Here is a 20,835-nt window from a genome sequence, read left to right on the forward strand (position 1 = left end):
ACTAGCTGTGCACAGGCTTTTAGGATGTCCAGTGTTCCACATCAACTATATAATCAGTCAACTAAGGCTATAGTTGGACCATGTGTGGACAATGTGCAACAGGGTGTATACACATCACAACTACTTTGTGGCTACATGTCTCTGGCCATCCTCCATGGCCATGTGTGAACATGTGTTGGCCAAATGTTTGTGATGGCCATATATCTCACATGTCTGTGTTGTCCCATATGACATACACCCATAGATGTCAGATATGTCACTGTCCACAGGGCTATGCAGACAATGGGTTGTATGTTTGGTATGTGAGGTATGTATTATGGGATAGTGAGACAATATTGCAGCCGGAGCACTACATGTCTGGGACATGTCAGATGACACATCACAATGTGTGCACCCATTGCAGGGGCATATTACACAATGGTGACTCCTGTGGGCTGCCCATATCCCAGCTCACTGTGTGGTACTGTTTGCATACCACACATGTGTTGTTCCAATGTAAAGTACATATGCCTACATTGAACACCTCCACCATTGTATGCACAGCTGTCCACACATCTAGCAATGACAGATACTGTGGTTTCATATCGGTGTTTCATTTAGTTTGTATATATTGCACATGGGTAGCCAGTGTGAATGATGACAGATGCGACCTGTATATCGTGACTGGACCATACATTATGTGTACATGTGTTAACTGGCCACATGGCATATAGATATATGCATTAACATGCCTGATACTGATAACTGTCAAACCTGCAATGGACTGATGTCTGTGCGGCACACCAGAGGTACCTGTATAGGGGTGACACAGCAGTTTGAACATTATCCATGACTGTATGACAGCCACAGGGTGCATTGTGCATGTTAACACATTCGCCTGTACAATAGCATATAGTATGCACGTGTGCATACACAGGGTAGCATACTGTAGTAAGCGGCATGTGTGTAAACATACCTTGCATATGATGTTACATTACATATTGTACAGTGACACATGCAATTAAATGGGATATAATAGTCATATGTGCAGTAGTGACTTACCACACAACTCCAGGCTCATTGGTTGGGAGACACCCACCTCCACGATGGCAGCTAGTGTTTGTGGATGCTGTTCTGAGGGTGTCGCCAGGCTGGCCAGTAGCTCCTCGGTGGGTGTGAGTGGGGGCTGGGTTAGTGGCTCACCACCTGTTCCACCTTGTTCCCTGGTGATTGCATTGGCACGCTGTTTTCCATGTCATATCAGGTCCGTGCAGTGTCTGCGCACCTGCTGTTAGGTGTGGTTATGGCCACCCACATCATTAACCCTCCTGCGAAGGTCCTGCCACAGGTCGTCATGCTGCTGGGCAAGCTGTGGCACATGGCTGAACAACACCTCATAGTTCTCATGGAGGTACGGGATGAGGGCATCATCCTCCAGGCGGCTATACGTTAGCAGGCGTGAACGAGGCATTATCTGGAAGACATAATGATGGAGACAGGTCACAGTATCACAGAGATGTGCAGAGATACAGCTGCACATAAGTTTGTGTTAAATCTAGTACATCTAAACAGTTATCTTTGCAAATCGTCATAACACTGACACGACTGACATGTTTGTGTCACACACATGTAACACCCATTATGCATTGGATATCATCACCATATATGTGTGTCACCTCATTACATTGTTCATACTCCATGTGAATGCTGTTTTGATGTGGGCATGTCTGTTTGCCTGTACTGGTGTTCTTACCTATCAGCACATGTCTGGATTTGTCCACAGTAATGATGTTGACCTTGATGCTGTGTATATGTCACATATCAACACATACACTGCCTTAATGGACATGAGCAGTGACAATGCACACATACACACGGAAACATTTACATGCATGTGTTTTGCCATATACATCTACACGGCACTGTACAGCAGTTCAACATCCTGCCACGTATCGCCTGTGTTCCACATGTGATATACATGGGACAATGGCTAGCCGGACATCATTCGCAGGGATGGTTATCAACTATAGCATGTACGGGCAAGGTTTTCTAGCTATATCCAGCAGCCATTTTGCCCCTGTGAGGTGCATCAGTGCCACATTACTGATCCAGACAGTTAATAATACAGCTACTATGCGGTCATCGCACCATGTATGACAGAGATGACATGTGCAGCTTTGATAGACAGGGTTGCATGGTATGGCAGGAGTATGTAACATGTATGGCACAGGGATCTGTCCAGCATGTGGCAATCCTTGTAGTAGGACGGTGGCTGTCCATGACGTATGTCTTTCAGATCAGGATATGTATGTGTAGCATGTCCAACATCACAGTGTAGCACATGTCCTTATGCAATGTAGCCAGCATGCTGCATAGTGGAGGTGAGGATTGTGAAGGCTGGTATCACCCATCCATGCATGGCCAATACCCCTTAAAGGAGATATGTGATCCGATATTGGTCACCTGAGTGCTGAGTATGCCTGTCCAATGATCTCCATGCTCATGGATGGCACCCTGTCATGACATGGGTGCCTCGTATGATGACCTAATAGGCCTGGAGATGTCACCAACTCAGGGAGGTGAACTGCACAGCACCATCCCTTGCACAGTGTCCATAATGTTGACCGCTGCCTAGGTAGTAGTTAATGGGTAAAGGGTTATTCACCTAGCGGTGACAATGCTATTATCAGCTGTCAGATTGTGCACATATGTCACACACCTCACCCACAAAGCCCATTCTGTATGTTGTCCACAACACTGAGACAGCTATTGCTCCTAGGTCATGGACATTCACATCCTTACATACACAGATGCCTCCCGTTTGTCTGTGTGGTATGGGATACAATGAGGGGGGAGTATACAACATTAACCCTGTTTTACTGTAGCTGCCACTGGTGTGATATGCACATGTAACTCAGACACCTTTTGTAGTGTTGCTTCTGTCAACAGGCCACTGGTAGAACACTCCTGTGACATACAAAGGTACATCTAGTATACTCAGTGAAGCTGAAATACGGTATGGGTGATGATGTCCTATGACCTGTCACAGGTATGCTATGCAGTGTGAAATCATCCGTACTGTCATCTACTTCTGTACTGCTAACATCTACGTTGATAAAGGTTCATAGACTTGCAGACCATACTCAGCAGGGTAATAGTGCAGTTCCTCCAATTTGCTTCTGTCAACAGGCCACTGATAGAACACTCCTGTGACATACGAAGGTACATCTAGTATACTCAGTGTAGCTGAAATACGGTATGGGTGATGATGTCCTATGACCTGTCACAGGTATGCTATGCAGTGTGAAATCATCCGTACTGTCATCTACTTCTGTACTGCTAACATCTACGTTGATAAAGGTTCATAGACTTGCAGACCATACTCAGCAGGGTAATAGTGCAGTGCCTCCAATTATGACTGTCGTCTCCACTTGTGGGTTGCAGTGGGTTGATATTATCCAACACCCTATCTGTATTGCATATTTATGCTCAGCACTTGTTCAGAATATGTGAGCACTTAATGAGCTACTAATTACTATAGCACCCATTCCAACTCATTTTTTACAAGTACACTGTCTGTCCTTACATTTCCAGCTTGCTTACAGTACAACAGCTGTTGTACACACGTAACTCACATATCTTGTGAGACATGGTTGAATATAAAGGCATGTCCAAGTGTCACGTACCAGTGTTATTGCTTGTCTATATGATGAATATGGCAAATGTGGTAATAGAGCAATTGTCTCATGTACACAGTCAATGCTCACCTCCCAACATACGACACTACAGCCTGTGGGAGATGCACATATGTAGCCATGCTGGGGGTAATGCTCTCACCAACCCAGACTGAACCTGACATTCATGTGGGGACATTTAATATTTGCAACACACCCCACTCATCACACAGTCTCACTAGATCTCCACCACCACAGGCCACACATAGTATGAGTACGACATTTGCAGAACCTCTCCATACTCTGTGTAGGCACCAGAGGCAGCCCCCATTACCAAACACAACAACAATTACTTATAGCCCACAGACTCATGTGTGCCCATCAACTACAGCCAATGGGGTGTTATAACATACCCAACACACCGGTCATAGGTGACACTGTAGGCGGTCACACTGATACACCAGGGATCACTGCAGTGGCTGTACTGTACAGAGGTGCAGGTAACACATGGCTCTGCTGTGCACAGACAGGACACTACCCTAGAGAGGTGCCACCGGTGTAAACACTGTAGTTGGGCTTACACATAGACTTGCCAGACAGCATAGTACCTCACTATGAACCTGTGAAGCTATTACATGTCCTTTGTGCATGGTTAATTGAGTAGCTCTTCCATTTTGATTAGCTATCATGCTGTTACAATGTCCCATGACTACAAGTCATATGTATCCTGTTACTGTGTATTGTACATGCCAATAGACGATACCTTTTGTTTGCATGATATAACAGTTGTGCTCTGTAGAATATCTGACATATCTACCTACAATACTGTACATTACACATATTTTACACATTATCCCATAATGCAAAGCATACTTGCACAGCAGGGCCACCTTAGGCATCTTTTTGTCATTATATGCCCATACACATGCCTACTGTGACAGTATATCAACATATACTATCCCCTGCTATGGCACGTACTTCTTGGACATACCCTACCATTGACGGCGAGTGGTGTGGAATTGTCCTGTTTAAAGCCCTCATGTAACATCCCTTGTGGTGTATGTGATGTTTACCTTGTGGCCCACAGCAGGACACACAATTTCTACAAGCGTTATTATGCTCAACAAGACATCACTACATAATACCTTTTCCCACTTTATGCATTGCGTACACTTTTAATTAATACAAAACAGGCTCTACGTACACTAACATACTGAGTGTTCTACATACCTTGTTAGCATTCTGAATCTTTGTAAATATCTCTCTTACACCTTTACTGTTTAAACGGTTCTATGGTATGAGCATACGGTTTGAATGTATGGCAAGTCATCCTTATATACGTTGATACCTGTAACATGTGGTTTCCTGCCACCAATTGGTGTTCCTGAGTTAATTATTACGTGCACATCAGCTGTGCAGCTACTCCATTCACCAATTACGCGGCAACAGTGGGGTATAATTTAATTCTCCACTTTGGCGTTGCCCTTTTGCCCTACCTTCAGGGAGACGGCCTGTATGTGTTTTGTTGTGAGGAATTGCAACTGCTATTTGTAGAGACATGGATATTTTGAATTCATGTCCCTCGTGGATTGTGTGTGACAGCTAGAGTATGTGGTTCTACATGTGAGTGTACCTGTCATCTCACCCCATCGGATAAGGGACTCTTGCAAACAAAACCTGTAACATCGCCATTTGTTCCATTATAGAACAGCTACGATTTCACATGGCGCCTTTACAAATGTGTCTCTCACAAGGTATGTTAACGCTTCTGCAGATGTAATTGAGTGAGTGGATGTTTGTGATATTATTACAGTCTGTATTGCAATTGTTTCGGGTGTGGGGGAGATGTAGGTGGGTGTACATAGGATATACAGGTTTGTGGGGACTGCATTTCTACATATTCCATATATGTGTGTGGGCTCCTTCCTTAATTGAAGACCTATCACTTAGTAGACTGAACTATGGTTATTACGGGCTTATACATTGAGCCATTGTTAATTGGTTTCTATATAGTATGCAGGTGAGGTTGATACTTCCATACCTCCAGAAATACAGCGATATGTAAAGGAATGTTACTAAATGACAGCTGTCTCATGTATTTCTGTCACAGATATTTGCACTCATTGCAGTTGTGTTGGTGACTGAACCTCTTTGGCATGGGTTGCCACCTTTTCAAATGGCCATAGTGGGACATTTGCAGGACACACATCAGTGTTTACAGGCTGACACATACCCACGGTCAGTACACAGGATAGAACATAGTTTTATACTGAATACATACTTATTCTTGTAGCACTTTAGCTACTTATCATGTTTCATGTAACATTTACGTTTTGTAGATACAGGCATAACTATTTATTGCAACTATTACATAATATATGGGACATAATTATGTCCTACAATCTCGGACATTTGCCCTTTTTAACATTTTTTGTCAGGACACAACTGCCCAGGGAGGGGCTGTCCCTCTTAAAGTGGGACAGGTGGTAACTGTATGCCTATGGCCAGCTATGACCACACCTACCGTACTGATGTACCTCTGAGTTAGCACTAACAGAAACACAATGCAAACTGCACACACACATTACAGTCCCATGGAAATGCACACGGCACCCTCAACACACACATACACAGACTACAGCAATCACAAACACAGTTGAACACAGTACCTATGTGTACCGCAACACCGGTAGCGATAACTAAATGTCCCTTAATATCGTGATAATATTACACGCGGTTCTAGTGTTCCGGTACTGTGTTCTTTCAGTCTTTAAGCCTTGTGATTACGTGTGTCGGTATGTGAAAAATTCCATAATTGGCAGTATCCTATTTATTTCTACCTCCATGGTTGTGTACATGTCATTGACCTATCTATATATTTGCAGATATAGGTGAATCCGTATATATCAACATATATCTCTCTATCACCCTTTCTATCTCTAGTATATGAGAGAGAGAGTGAGAGGGAGAATACACCTTTCATTGTGTACATGTCGGTGTATACTGTTTCCTGGACTCCGCACGTTTATGTTTAAACCTGTCACATTACACACCTGCCGTTGGTACATCTTGGGTAGCTTAGTGTTAGGTGATTGTGTACATGATTGCGTGTTCTACTCCTGGCAGTGGACGTTTTACCCTTCAGAGCAGGCACTATTAGTACTGGGGTGAATAATGCTAGTTTCACCTGTTCTGGAGATCATTGACCGTGATCTGCGCGATATTCAGAGAAGCTTAGTCCTGTTTTGCGCATATCCGTATAGTCATATTTAAATGACGCTTACCAGCACTGGGCGACGCATATTCCTGCTAACATGTGCTAAACCTGATCTGATGACTTGCATCCACCATCCATTATTCATGCCTTCGGGATTAGTAACGTCCCTTGCAGGATGTGGTACCGGGAACATGCACGACAGTCAGTGCATTTACCACTTGGGCATCTGGGATTTGTACACATGTTATGGCATTTTGTATGTGGACTGTACTATGGCTGTTACTCCATACTGCAATCAAATGGATAACTCAGTTAGTTTACATATGGATGAGACCTATTAATGGTATGCCCAAGTGATGTTTAATGGATGTGCTCCAGCATTGGGAATGTATGTCACAGTGAGTCACACACTATAATGTGCTACACCTTCACACAACCATAGGTGGAGCATGCTGGGGTGACAGATACCTGTCATGGGTACACCCCATGCTTTTCCACTATATCCATGATTACATTGTATGGAGCCCCTCATTAACACACCAGGGAATCCATGCCGAGTGTGTGGGGAACAGTGATTGCACACATGGAATTGGCTCTGCTCCACTGAGGGTCAGTTGGTTACTCAATGTGGTGGCAACATCAGACACTGTTTGCCTTGATTGATGAATGGCCTCGGACAATCGGGCATGTACCTACCGATGTACCTAGGAACCTATACATACAGTACCAACATATGCTGATAGGTGCGTGTACTGTACAGGTGTTGACACTCCTTGTTCCAATAGCTGTTGTGTGTGCAATGGTTGAGGGCTGCCTATGTAGGATTCACACAGTAGGCCACCTATACATTACAATTTACAGGTGGTCATGTGTGTGTGTGCCATCCATTTTACTGTGTGTGCAGGTGGAGAGGTGTGTCAGTCCGTAGGGGCCTACACTGTCAAGAGTATGTGCTATACGTTCCCTCTTTGCCAAGGCGTAGGCATATTGGGCACACCTCCATCTGCCTACTGGGGCTGGCACAGGGTGTTCATGGTCTGACTCCCTCTGTGCCTGTGATGGCCTTGGCAATTGCGGTAAGCTGTGAGGGCCTTCACCATTATGTCCCTGTAGCAGCTGTTTCCACAGGATCATATTATGTAGCATGGCACATACTATGAAGATGTGGGCACACGTACCTGGAGAGTACTGCAAGGCTCCACCAGATATGTCCAAGCAACAGAACCGTGATTTCAGCATCCCGAACACATGCTCTATGATGATTCTGGTTTGTGTGTGTGCCTCATTATGGTGTTCTTGCATGGGTGTGTGTGCATTTCTGATGGGAGTCATCATCCACTGCTCCAGTGCATAGCCAGCATCCCCCACAAGGTGGCCATGTGGGATGTCCCCCCTGACAAATACCTGATACAGCTGTGAGGTATGCCAGATGTGGGAGTCATGGTAGCTTCCAGGGCTGCCAGCACACACATCCATGATAATGCCCTGGGCATTGCACACAACCTGGCAGTTGATGGAATGGTATCCTTTGTGGTTTATGTAGCGCCTACCATGCTCACCGGGTGGTAACTTGATATGTATGTGCGTGCAGTCAATCACACCCAATACCTCCGGGTAGTGTGCCACATGGTGGAAGAGATGCATATTGCTGGCCAACTCCTCCTGAGTTCAGAGGAAGTATATATGCTCATTGGCTTGTGGTAACATGGCATCCAGGAAATGGTGTAGTACTCTGGATGCTGATGCCTGTGAGATCCCCATTATATCTCCAGTTGGCCTTTGAAAGGTACCTGTGGCTAGTATTCGCAAGCTTACACATACCTTCGTGTCCACTGTGATGGGTTCCCCTCCGTTGTTTCTGGATCTCAGGCGTGGCCGGCACAGCTCAACTATTTGCTGTAAGATGTCCCTGTCCACCCTGTAATGCTCTACTATCTCCAGATCATGTAGCCCCTGGTAGGTTACCCTTGGTCCGAACACTCTTCTCCTCCTCCGGGGCCTGTGGTGGTTGTCAGCATCATCCTCCACAACACCTTCAGTCACTAACACATGGTATTAATCACTGCTATGGCAGCTCCCAACATGTACATTGTAAAAGTTCTCTGTCTGTTTACACCTATGGTGCAGTGTTTGGGAATACACAGGTGTGTGTGAGGTGCTTTCACACTTTATACTATTGTGCTGTGAAAACTGATGATGTCATAGGGTGTGTATGTACCATCGTAGCTACAGGGTATCTTATGTGTTTTATGACAGGAACTACTATTGTGGTGCCTTTGGTGTTGAATTACATTTGGCTGCCGTTAATGTTTCACCTCCCATTTTCTGGCATGCATCCAGCAGCCTGCTTTCATTTGTACCTTCCTAAACCTGGCTTATCTTGCGTAATGTGTTCTATGCCCATTCTACTGCAGGTTTGCTTTGCTCTGCTATGACAGTTCTCTTTTCTTTGCAATCCAACACCTCCCCTATCCTGTTTTGCAGGTTTCTGCAAGCAGACTTGTCAGCTGCCGTTGATTGCCCGCTGTGAGTTAATATGTGTTAATTCCTCAGTTGTACTCCAATTACCCTACTGCAGCATTTCCTTATTTTCTTCCCCAGACCTTCCTGTTTGAGCTATGGTGCACGGCGCGTGCATCCGCTTACCGGGTTTCCGGCACGTTTTCATCCCCATACACATGCGCTTTCAGGCATCATATGTGCTCTCAGCTAAATTATGCTATACCTACCTCCCCACACCTGTCCTGCGGCTTCGCTTAGCAATGGCCAGGCTGGATTTGCATTGCTCCAATGTGCTTACAGCTATGGTGGCACACCCCACTGCTGATGTCATGAATACCTCTAAACCACTCCTCGGTGTTGTAGCGCTGCGCCGTATGGTACATCCTTAGTCTGGGGGAACATTTGCGATTCACTATTACCTGCCTCATTTGCATGGCATTGACTACTAATTCCTAGTTACCATGCCAAACACTGTCACAGACCCTTTGCAACCCTTGCAGCTTGGTTGTGGTGTACCATGCATTCCATTGAGTATTATGGTGAAATCATGATTTGTATTACATTGCGATTTTATGACATTTGTATATATTTTCTTTGTGTTCCCATTTACGCACACATGCCCTGCGGTTGTATTTTGCGTTACTGTGGACAAGGCATTAAATGTTGTTTTTTAGGTGTTGTGCATCTTTTCTTATGCCATTGGCTGTATATTTAGCCATTGGCATATGTTAACTGTGCAATACAAGAGTCTGGTCTGCTTTCATAGCTCCGATGTTCTGTTTGGAAAAATGTTAACCGTGTTTTTTGGTTTACATTTCTATGGGCTTATGCTATGACTGCACCACTTCATGAATCGCTATGTACCTTCATTTGCATGGTGCGGCACTGCACATGGTGTGATTAGCATACCTAAGCTGAGGGCTGCACAGATCTGGTGTACGCTGGTAGTGCACGTGGAATTGGTTCGTACCTGAATCGCTCGGTGGCCATATTTGGCATTATACTGCCTACGCTACGCCTGCGCCTGGCGCAAGCTTCATGAATCCCGGGGAATGTCTAAAGAGATCTAAATAAAAAAGATAAGTTTGAATGAAGAGTATTCTGATCATTGCAAGCAAATAGTTCCCCTGTGTTTGGAGTAATGGAAAGATGCAAAAAGTGTTAATTTTCATCAGGGGACATAACCCGCAAAACACACTGCAGTCAAAATATTTTTTTAGAAACTGCTGAAGTTTTGTACTTGCTAAGTATCATATAGAATATCAGTTTATCCTTGTGCAAAAGACAATTCTCTAAAATTGTTCATATCACCTGAAACAGCACTCCAGAAATGAAAAACAAAATTGAACAGCTTATTTTTTTAGGAGCTCTCGCAAGGAGCATCATATTAGGAAAAGTAAATGCAACCAATTTAGAGATAGTAGGGAACAGCTAAATGTTCTATTTCACACCAGGGAGTTGGGGGTTTGGACAGCTGAATACTGTCACTGAGATATTTTATCACTTCTGCATGTCTCAGTGCATTGGTAACCTTATGTATATTCTTTCTACTTACATTGTATCTAGCACTTACATTGAAATTTTCACTGTGTTCTTAGTTGTACTATACCCTCTTGTCTGTGTATCATTTTAACATTAGTTGTCTATATATAATACCGTATAACACATGTTCATTTGTAGTACAGTATATATTCTCTTGTCTTTGCCTCCATGGCCTGGGTCATGTCTGAAAAGGGTACCCACAAGTGTCTACTTACCTATTTATTTATTGCTGAGTAAGTAAATAAAATAAAATAAAATGCAATTACATTACCACTTAAATATGTCTGTGACAGAATCCATACAAAAATGTTTATTAAACTGTCTCATTAGTTTAAGACTCACATTTCTCACATAAAGGATACAAAGACACTTTGTAATATGTAACAGGATATTTAAAGACATGAGCACTGCATTAAGACCTATGTTTAGATATGATAGGTTCTGCACATATTAAAATATTATAGATGACACTGTTTCTAGTAGTGTCCTTACAGCACAGCACTGAATAATAAAATTGTTTAAAAGTTGTTACTTAGAGGGGTGATGCACTGTACATTTAAATTAATGGACTGAAAAAGTCAGAGTAAACTACATACACTTCCTGTTCACAGAAAAAAAACACCATCAATATTCCAAACTGTAGGCACACAACAACAGAGCTGAAAAGAGTCCAAAAAAAACTAGGTTTATTTATAATACATTATATAAAACCATAAAATACGTGAAGTTGAGCACTTTTTATCCTTTTAAATTTAAGACTTCCTCAGAACATCTGAATGAATAACCCAAGGACATTTACACCTTTGTCAGTTCACCATATGATCTAAAAGAACCAGTCATGAAAATACATCAATTAAATAACTAGTCTCATGGTACATTTCTTAAAATGTCATTCCGCCTTTCCTATATAGAAACTAATGCAGCTTAAGCATTAGACCAGGTAAACTACTCCCTTGCTGTTACAATTACGACTGCTGAATCATACACTAAGGCACTGTATGAGCGCATCCACCCATGCATGAATTCTGCCATCCCAAATAAAACCAAGATGCTCTCCTCCATAAAAAGGAAGCCAATCAGGTGGTTCCTTGCCATAAACAAACTATACAACAGAAGAAAGAAACTATTGCAGAAAAGAAGAAAATCCCGGGATGCAAAAAACTCCCTTACCAGCCTCAGTAAGTAGCTGAGATTCCTCATAAAATCCTCCAAAGCTAGTTACGAAAATAAAATTGCCAAAGATTCCAAAGACAACCACAAGGCATTCTATAGTTATGTCAAGAATCTAAATGGCAATGCTCAGATCTGCTCTGAGTTGCAACAGAATGGCATTAAATATACTGATCCCAAGGACACTGCCAATATCCTGGCAGATCTATTTAGTGCCAACTTCACCCCTACCCCCACCCCCTAAAGGGCTCATCTCAGTACCAAAAGATTGCCAAATTCCAGCAATTACAGCCACACAGGTAGAAACTGCACTCTCCAAAGCTAAGAATACAGCATCCATGGGACCAGATGACATCCCGGGCTGTGTACTACATGAACTACAAAATGAACTGGCACCTCACCTAAGTATCATGTTTAATCATAGCCTCACCTCAGGCTTCATGCCCACTGAGTGGTGTACAGCTACAGTTATCCCAGTCCACAAGGAGGGATCCACCTTGGATCCCAGGAACTACCATCCCATCAGTCTGACGAGCATGATCTGCAAGGGCATGGAATGCATTATCATGGAACCTATAAACAAAGACATTGGCAACCTTCAAACACTGGACCCCATCCAGTTTGAGTTTGTGAAGGGCTGATCTTGTTTCCTGAACCTGATTGGCTTCTTCGAATTAGTCTCCAGAGCTGTGGACGAGGGTAAGGTGATCCACACAGCCTATCTGGACCTCGCCAAGGCCTTTGACACCATCCCCCCTCTGGAATCCTAGATAAACTTACTAAGCTGGGCATAAATCCCTATGTCACTCAATGGGTTGCCAACTGGCTTACTGACAGAACCGAGACTGTAAAAGTAGCCGACTCGAAATCCAGCTCCAGCTCCAGACAAGTGACAAGTGGAGTACCTCAGGGTTCAGTCCTGGGACCTCTCTTGTTTGGCATCTACTTTTCTGAAGTACAGGCCAACACTAAGGGACTCTGGCTAACAATATTCACAGATGACTGCGAACTGGGAGCCATTACTGAATCCCCAAATGATGTGGATATTCTACAAAAGGGTCTTACAGAAACAGATGCCTGGTGCCAGAGCCATGGGCTCAAGTTTAATGCCAAGAAATGTATATTTATCCCCTTTGGGAAAAAACATGTACCAATGAATTATCACATAGGTGGCAGTAGACTAAACACCGAAAGTTAGATGAGCGACCTAGGGACACAGGTGGACAGTGGTCTCACGTTCGATAAACACATTGCCACAACAGTCAGGAAATCCTTCTATGTGACACACCTCATCACTAAGGCATTTTCATCCAAAAAAAAGGAGGTCATTGTCCCACTGAACTCATCCCTCATTAGATCCATTATAGAGTACTATGCCCCATTTGGTATGTACCTCACAAGACATCTGCAACAGCAGGAAAGGCCACAGAAATATCTCACTAAAAGAATCACAGGCCTAAAGCAGATGCCCTATGCTGGCCATATAAAAAAACTCCAGCTATACTATGTGGCATATTGTCTACTCAGAGGCGATCTTTGCTTAACATACAAGGCCATGTCAAACCCTGAGCTGTTGGACATGCTCCACTTAAAGAAATCCCACTCCTCAGAGCCACATGCTCCAGGGATCTAAACTTTGTCATCACAATGAGCAAAACATGCTGGAGGGATAGGTTCCTGACCCAGAGACTCCCCATATTCTGGAATAGACTGCCCATACATGTCAAGCAGAGTGCCTCCTTGGCCCTCTTCAAAAGGAACCTTGACGATTGTATGGAAGATAGGAAATTCACCCCGGGGATCATGTCAGTCACCCTGCTAGACAGGGGTCCAGGGAAGTAAATTTTATGGGAATAAATATTCAGAGAATTGTTATGGCTATGCTTGTATAGGCCCTAGGGCTGATAGCCTAGTACCAACCTATGAACCTATAAAATGGACAACACAGATGCCAAGTTATGGTAAGAAAATAACTTTTAAATCTGATGTTGTCCTTTTCATTCTTCCTCACTAATGGGTCAGGCTCCCCAGCTATGTGATTCTTGGGACCCTCAAGGAAGGAAGGATATGCCAGAGCACTGTCTAGCCAAAGGATTTCCTGCTTCTGGAGGTAATATCCAATCTGTAATATGTAACAAAGGTATGATTATTCAACCAAGGGCCTGCAGCACTGATATCATAGGTTGACATTCTCGAGGAAAAAGCCAATGATGTAACCACAGATCTGATGGAGTGAGCTCCAGGAGGATGAGTCAGTTCCAAACCTTTTTGAGACTAAATCAATGAAATACAATCAGTAATACATCTGGCCAAGTTAATTTTAGAACCTGCTTGACCTAGGTGGTTAGGGGAGAAGGATAAAAATAGCTGGTCAGATTTCCTGTACTGTTTAGTTCTGTGAAGATAGAAGCACAGTTGTCTATGAACATCAAGAAGGTGTAGCATATATTCACCCTTATTAGTAAAGATCAGAAAAAAAACTGGCAATTGAATAGACTGATTAATGTTAGCCTCTGTGGACACTTTAAGCATAAAGGAAGGGTTGGTTCATAGAGACACCCTATCTTCATGGATAATAATGTAAGGAGGCCTAACCAATAATACCCAAAGCTCAGAAATTCTTTTGCTGAAGTGATATCCACAAAAAGCATAATTTTCCAGGAAAGAACTATCACATCATATTTGTTTGCCAGTTCACAGGGCTTCTGAGTTAACCCCTGAAGGAATGCTGTAAGGTCCCAAGGTGGACAGGGATCTTTTATGGGCAGTCTAATGAGGAAAACTGCCTTCATAAATCTCTTACATAAACTGTGAGAGGGAAAGGGATTTGTTGACAGCGTGAAAATTGGATATGGCTGCTACCCAGCGTTTAATAGTAGAAAAACTTGTCCATTTTTAAAAAGAGTACTGAGGAAAAGGAGGATGGCTGACATAAGCACTGAAAAGAGATCAATATTCTCTTTTAAAGCACATATAGAGAATCTTTTCCATTTGCTTATGTTAATTTTCTTAGTGGAGACCTTCTGAGACTCCAAAATAATGTCACAAATTGGGGAAGCGAGCTTGGAGTGTCTTACTTTCACTGGAAGTGGAGAAACCATGCAATAAGCTTGAGGACATGGAGACTGGGATGCTTCAAATTTGAGGGGTGAGACATGAGGTCCTGATTGGGCTCCAGTATCCATGGAGGATATCTGAGGTGAGACCAGAGGAAGGGGAACCATACTCAGTGAGGCCAGAAGGGAACAATGAGTATGACTGAGCTTTTCGGCCTGCCTGCTTTCTGTAGAAATTTCAGGATCAATGGAAGAGAGCGATAAGCAGAGAAGAGACCCAGAGCCGATCGGCATCCCTCGGTGACTCCCCTGGAGGAGGAAATCAGAGCAAAATACTTGCTGCACTTGTTATTGAGGGGAGAGGCAAAGAGGTCGCAGCAGCACTCACCCCAATGGTTGAAAATCATGTTCATTACTGATTGGTTGTGGGATCACTCATGCAGAATCAGAATAGGGTCTATATTACGACGTTTAAATACCGTAACAGCAAACACCTAACCATCGGCAAGTATTCAGCAAAATGCATTTCCGCGATTCACTGAATACTTAAAGGGCAAACAAATACATGCCCTGCAACCCAATGGAACTAAATTTACCTAAAACAACTCGGGGTTGTGCCCCACACCCCCCCTAATTAAACATACCAAATCCGAGATCACACTACAGTGGAGAAAATGGCAAAATTGTGTAGTTGGTCAACTACATCTTTGCCCTGTAAGTATTCAGCGAATCGCGGAAGTGAATTTCACTGAATACTTGTCGATGTTTAGGTGTTCGCTGTTAATGGCATTTTAACGTTGCAATATAGACTCCTCAAAATGGACTTGCTGAGTCAGTCCACTAGCGCATTGGTTTTGTATATGTGATGCAAGTAGAAGGAGGTCTGCAGAAATCACCCATTCCCAGACCCTCATGGCCTCTCAGCACAATGGATATGAATGGATTCCTCTTGTTTGCTGATGCACCACAATACTGACATCTTGTCCATATGTAAGACCACAAACCAAACAGCAAAAGGCACCACGTAAATCCAATAAACTCTTCCAATAAACTCTTCCAAGTGATGTAGTAAAACTCTTTATTTTAACACCAAACCACAGGACGGCACGAAACATGAAAGGTAAAGTCTGTCAATCAAGCGCTTTCACCTGAAGCTATGTCAGGCTTTCTCAAGATGAACCACAAGTGCTTGGGATGCGTTTATATACAGCAGTCAATTAAAATAATAATAAATACATATCAATAAGTGACTCTTAATTAGTGACTCTTAATTAAAGTGCTACGTGCTTAAAAGTAAAAAATCTTTCCCTTCTTTTACAATGCAGTTGCCGTTTTGTACCAGTAATACAAATATGCAATTATGAAGTTTGTTGAAATGTGCTTTTTGTATCTCAACACAGCTTTGTCTATTATACACATACATACATCTGTAATGTACTTTCCTTATCCAAGTGCATCTTTAAGTTACATCATTTGTTAAATGCACTCAATATTTAAAATGTTTAGATTATTTAATATCCCCAATTTTCAAACTGCATTTAGTTGCACCTTTAATAGTGATGCTTGCAGGATAAAAAATTCAGTGCATAAATACTGGCCTATTTTAACACTGAATGAGGAGACCAGTAAATGGTTACCCAAGCAGCCTTTGTTTGTCAATGCAAGAAACACCAACCTCAAAAACATGTTTGAAAGACATACACCACACACAACAAATAACAGGGGTCTTGCATCTGGTACTTACAAATGCAACTCCTGTAAGCAATGCTCATATATTATTAACACTGACTCTTATTATATCAAGTCAAGAAAGTTTAAAGTGAAACCTGAGGGGTACTGCAATTGTGCATCTAAGGGCATAGTCTACCTAGGGGTATGTCAGGAATGTGAGAGTTTTTATATTGGAAAAACAGAGAGGACGTTACGTAGAAGGATCTACGAACACCTCTATGATATACGGAAAAAGAAAGACTCAAACGCATTCTATAAATATTCAATAGTTTGCCCTAAGATGACTTTAAAATTTATGGTTATAGAGCAGGTACCATTGAACCCCAGAGGTGGGGATTGGGAAACAACGATTGAATACAAAGAACTAAATTGGCAGTTAAGATTAAATGCATCAAGACCTCCGGGTCTGAACAAAGCCATTAGTATCACAAGTTTATTAAAATTAAGACGAGCAAAGCTTTAGTCCAGTGTAGTTTCAAGTTGTTAATGCATATACATCAATTTCAAAGTCCCCAGGTTTTAAATATATATTGTTTTAATATACATATTGTTTTAAATACATCTTGTTTTTTAAAAGGTGGTTAATATCTTTAATGGCTTGATCAACTTCATGAATTAATTTGCAGAGTAAAAAAAGTGTTCAATTTATTTTGGTATTAATTCATTTTATCTTGTACATCATTACACATTCAAAATATATTTTTTATTATTTTATACTTTTTACACAAAAGCTTTTATGCATACTGGTATTACATTCACATTTTTAATTTAACATCTAGATATTTATAAAGCAATAGGGAGTTCAACATTTTCATTATTTGATTTGCTGGCAAGCACACTTTTTAACCATTATTAATTTATGCATGATTATTTAAAAATCTTGCTTAACACGCGTTTACCACTTATAATCAAGTTTTCATCATAATAGTACACAGTAATAAGTACACATTCTTCTTTTTTATCACCTAGTTTCTCTCACAGTTACGTTTTCTATTGTTAAACATTTGTACTATCCACATCAGTTATTATTTTTTACAAATACATCAATTATTTTGGTTTTTGACGCAAAGTCCCGACCTCAATAACAAAGATGGTCCATTTTTAAACTCATCTTTCCAAGGTGAGGTGATATACTGTAAAACTCAGTCATGTTACGAATGAGGTCAGAAACTGCGGGTTAAGAATTAGACTTACAACATTTGAATAATCTCATACCCAAGTTGTGCAAGTATCCCTTATGCTATATCGTTCACTAACACAATCAAAGTGGAACGGACTTATTATGGTACTACACGATAAAATGTTTTGTTAAGTAACTGCATACTGGCCCACGAGGTGTTAAATAATCTAAACACTTTAAATATTGAGTGCATTTAACGAATGATGTAACTTAAAGATGCACTTGGATAAGGAAAGTACCTTACAGATGTATGTATGTGTATAATAGACAAAGTTGTGTTGAGATACAAAAAGCACATTTCAACGCACTTCATAATTGCATATTTGTATTACTGGTACAAAACGGCAACTGCATTTTAAAAGAAGGGAAAGATTTTTACTTTTAAGCACGTAGCACTTTAATTAAGAGTCACTAATTAAGAGTCACTAATTGATATGTATTTATTATTATTTTAATTGACTGCTGTATATAAACGCATCCCAAGCACTTGTGGTTCATCTTGAGAAAGCCTGACATAGCTTCAGGTGAAAGCGCTTGATTGACAGACTTTACCTTTCATGTTTCGTGCCGTCTTGTGGTTTGGTGTTAAAATAAAGAGTTTTACTACATCACTTGGAAGAGTTTATTGGAAGAGTTTATTGGATTTACATGGTGCCTTTTGCTGTTTGGTTTGTGGTCTTACTGGGACTGAGTTCGAGTTGCATCTTGTCCATATGTATTACAATAGTACTCAGAGGGAGAACATCCTGAAAAGCTTACATTAGGAGTGCTCTCATCTCTAGGACACTGATATGCAACTTTGTTTCCAAAGGGGACTACATGCCTTGGACCATCTTTCCCATGAAATGCCCCACCCCTCCACCCCAGTTGGGAAGCATCTGTGGTCACTGTGGCTACTGGGGGGGATGTCATGCCCAAAAACAGGTCATCTGACTATATCCACCATCGAATATGACTTGTGTAAATTGGAGTGAGCTTGATGGAAACCGATAAGAGGCTGGTAATGAACAGACAACTGAATCGCCAAGGTCTATTGGAGGACTCACATGAAGAATCTAGCTAGAGAGACTAGAATAATGGCAGCTGACATTGATCCCAGAGCTTGCAACACTAGTATTGCTGGAAGGATTTGATATAACAGCAAATCCCACACCTAATTTCCCCACTGATATATAATACATTGATAGGTAATGAACCCACTTGATTCACAGTGTTCAGGTGAGTTCCTATGAACTCTAGATTTTGTGCAGGAGTCAGGTTCGATTTGGCCAGATTTATTGTTATGCTTAGGAAGTTGGAGATCTAAAGCAAGTAATCCCTGGCTTTTACAAGTTGATGCCTTGTAGGGGCAGTGAGCAGCCAATCATCTAAGTAGGGAAACACCTGGAATCTTTTGAGCCTCAGGTGAGCTGCCATGACTGCCATGCATTTAGTGAACACCTGTGGGGCTGTGGTGAACCTAAAAGACAGTACTCTGGATTGCCACTGATTGGCTCCCTGCTGAATGCTCAGCTGTCTCATGGAGTTCCTTTCTATCTTGATGTGATAGCATGCATCTTGGAGATCTATAAAGCACATCAAATTGTCCTTGCGCAGAAAAGGCAGGATGGACTGAACCATAGCCATTTGGAACTTTGACTTCACATAGTGATTTAGATTGCTGATATCTAGAATTGGCCATAGGTCCCCTGTTTTCTTTGGCACCAAAAAGAAGCGGGAGTAAGTTCTGAACTAGAGGAAGAAACATCCTCGACCTGGTTATCACCAACATGGGAGACCGTTGCACCACACCTGTAGTCAATTCCTCCATGGTTAAATCAGACCACAAACTTATTACCATGGAAATCTCCATCTCACCTACAACCCCCACTAAAATGACCACCCTGAAAAACTTCTCTAAAGTCGACTTAGGGCTCCTAAAAATAGAGGTGGCTAACTTCAAATTGCAAATGGAGAATAGTTGCATGACCACCGAATCATACACCAATGCACTGTATGAATACATACACAAATACATGGATCTTGCCATGCTCAGTAGAGCCAAGACACTCTCCTCCAAAAAAAGGAAGCCAATCTGGTGGCCCCCTGCCATAAACAAACTCTACAACAGGAGGAGGAAACTGATGTGGTATAAGGTGAAGTCCCAAGACTGAAAAAATTCCCTTAGCCTCAATAAAAAGTTGAGATCCCTCATCAAATCCTCTAAAGCTAGCTATGAAAACAGAATTGCAGCATATAGTAAAGACAAGCACAAGGCCTTCCATATAGTTATGTAAAGAATCTCCACGGCAATACCTAGATCTACTCTGAGCTACTGCACAATGGTACCTCCTATACCAAGCCAACAAATATTACCAATATACTGGCCGACAGATTCACTGGCAACTTTACCCCATCCCGTCCCCCAAAGGACCAATCACAATACCAGTAGATTGCCAGGCACCCAGTATTACTGCTGCACAAGTTAAAATAGCACTGTCCAAGGCAAAGAATATAGCTTCTATGGGACCTGACAATATCCCTGGCTGTGTTCTACATGAACTACAGAGTGAACTGGCAACTCACCTGTGTGCCCTGTTCAATCACACCTCAGGCTTTGTCCATACCAAATGGTGCACTGCTACAGTCATCCCTCTCCACAAAGGAGGAGTGACTACAGACCCTGAGAACTATCGCCCCACCAGCCTGATGAGTCTGATATGCAAAGCTATGAAATGCATCATCATGGACCTAATAAACAAGGATATAGGGAATCTCCAAACTCTGGATCCCACACAGTTTGGT

This window comes from Protopterus annectens, chromosome 2.part2 (genome assembly GCF_019279795.1).
Source record: "Protopterus annectens isolate FY-2018-M chromosome 2.part2, PAN1.0, whole genome shotgun sequence".
NCBI lineage: Eukaryota > Metazoa > Chordata > Ceratodontiformes > Protopteridae > Protopterus > Protopterus annectens.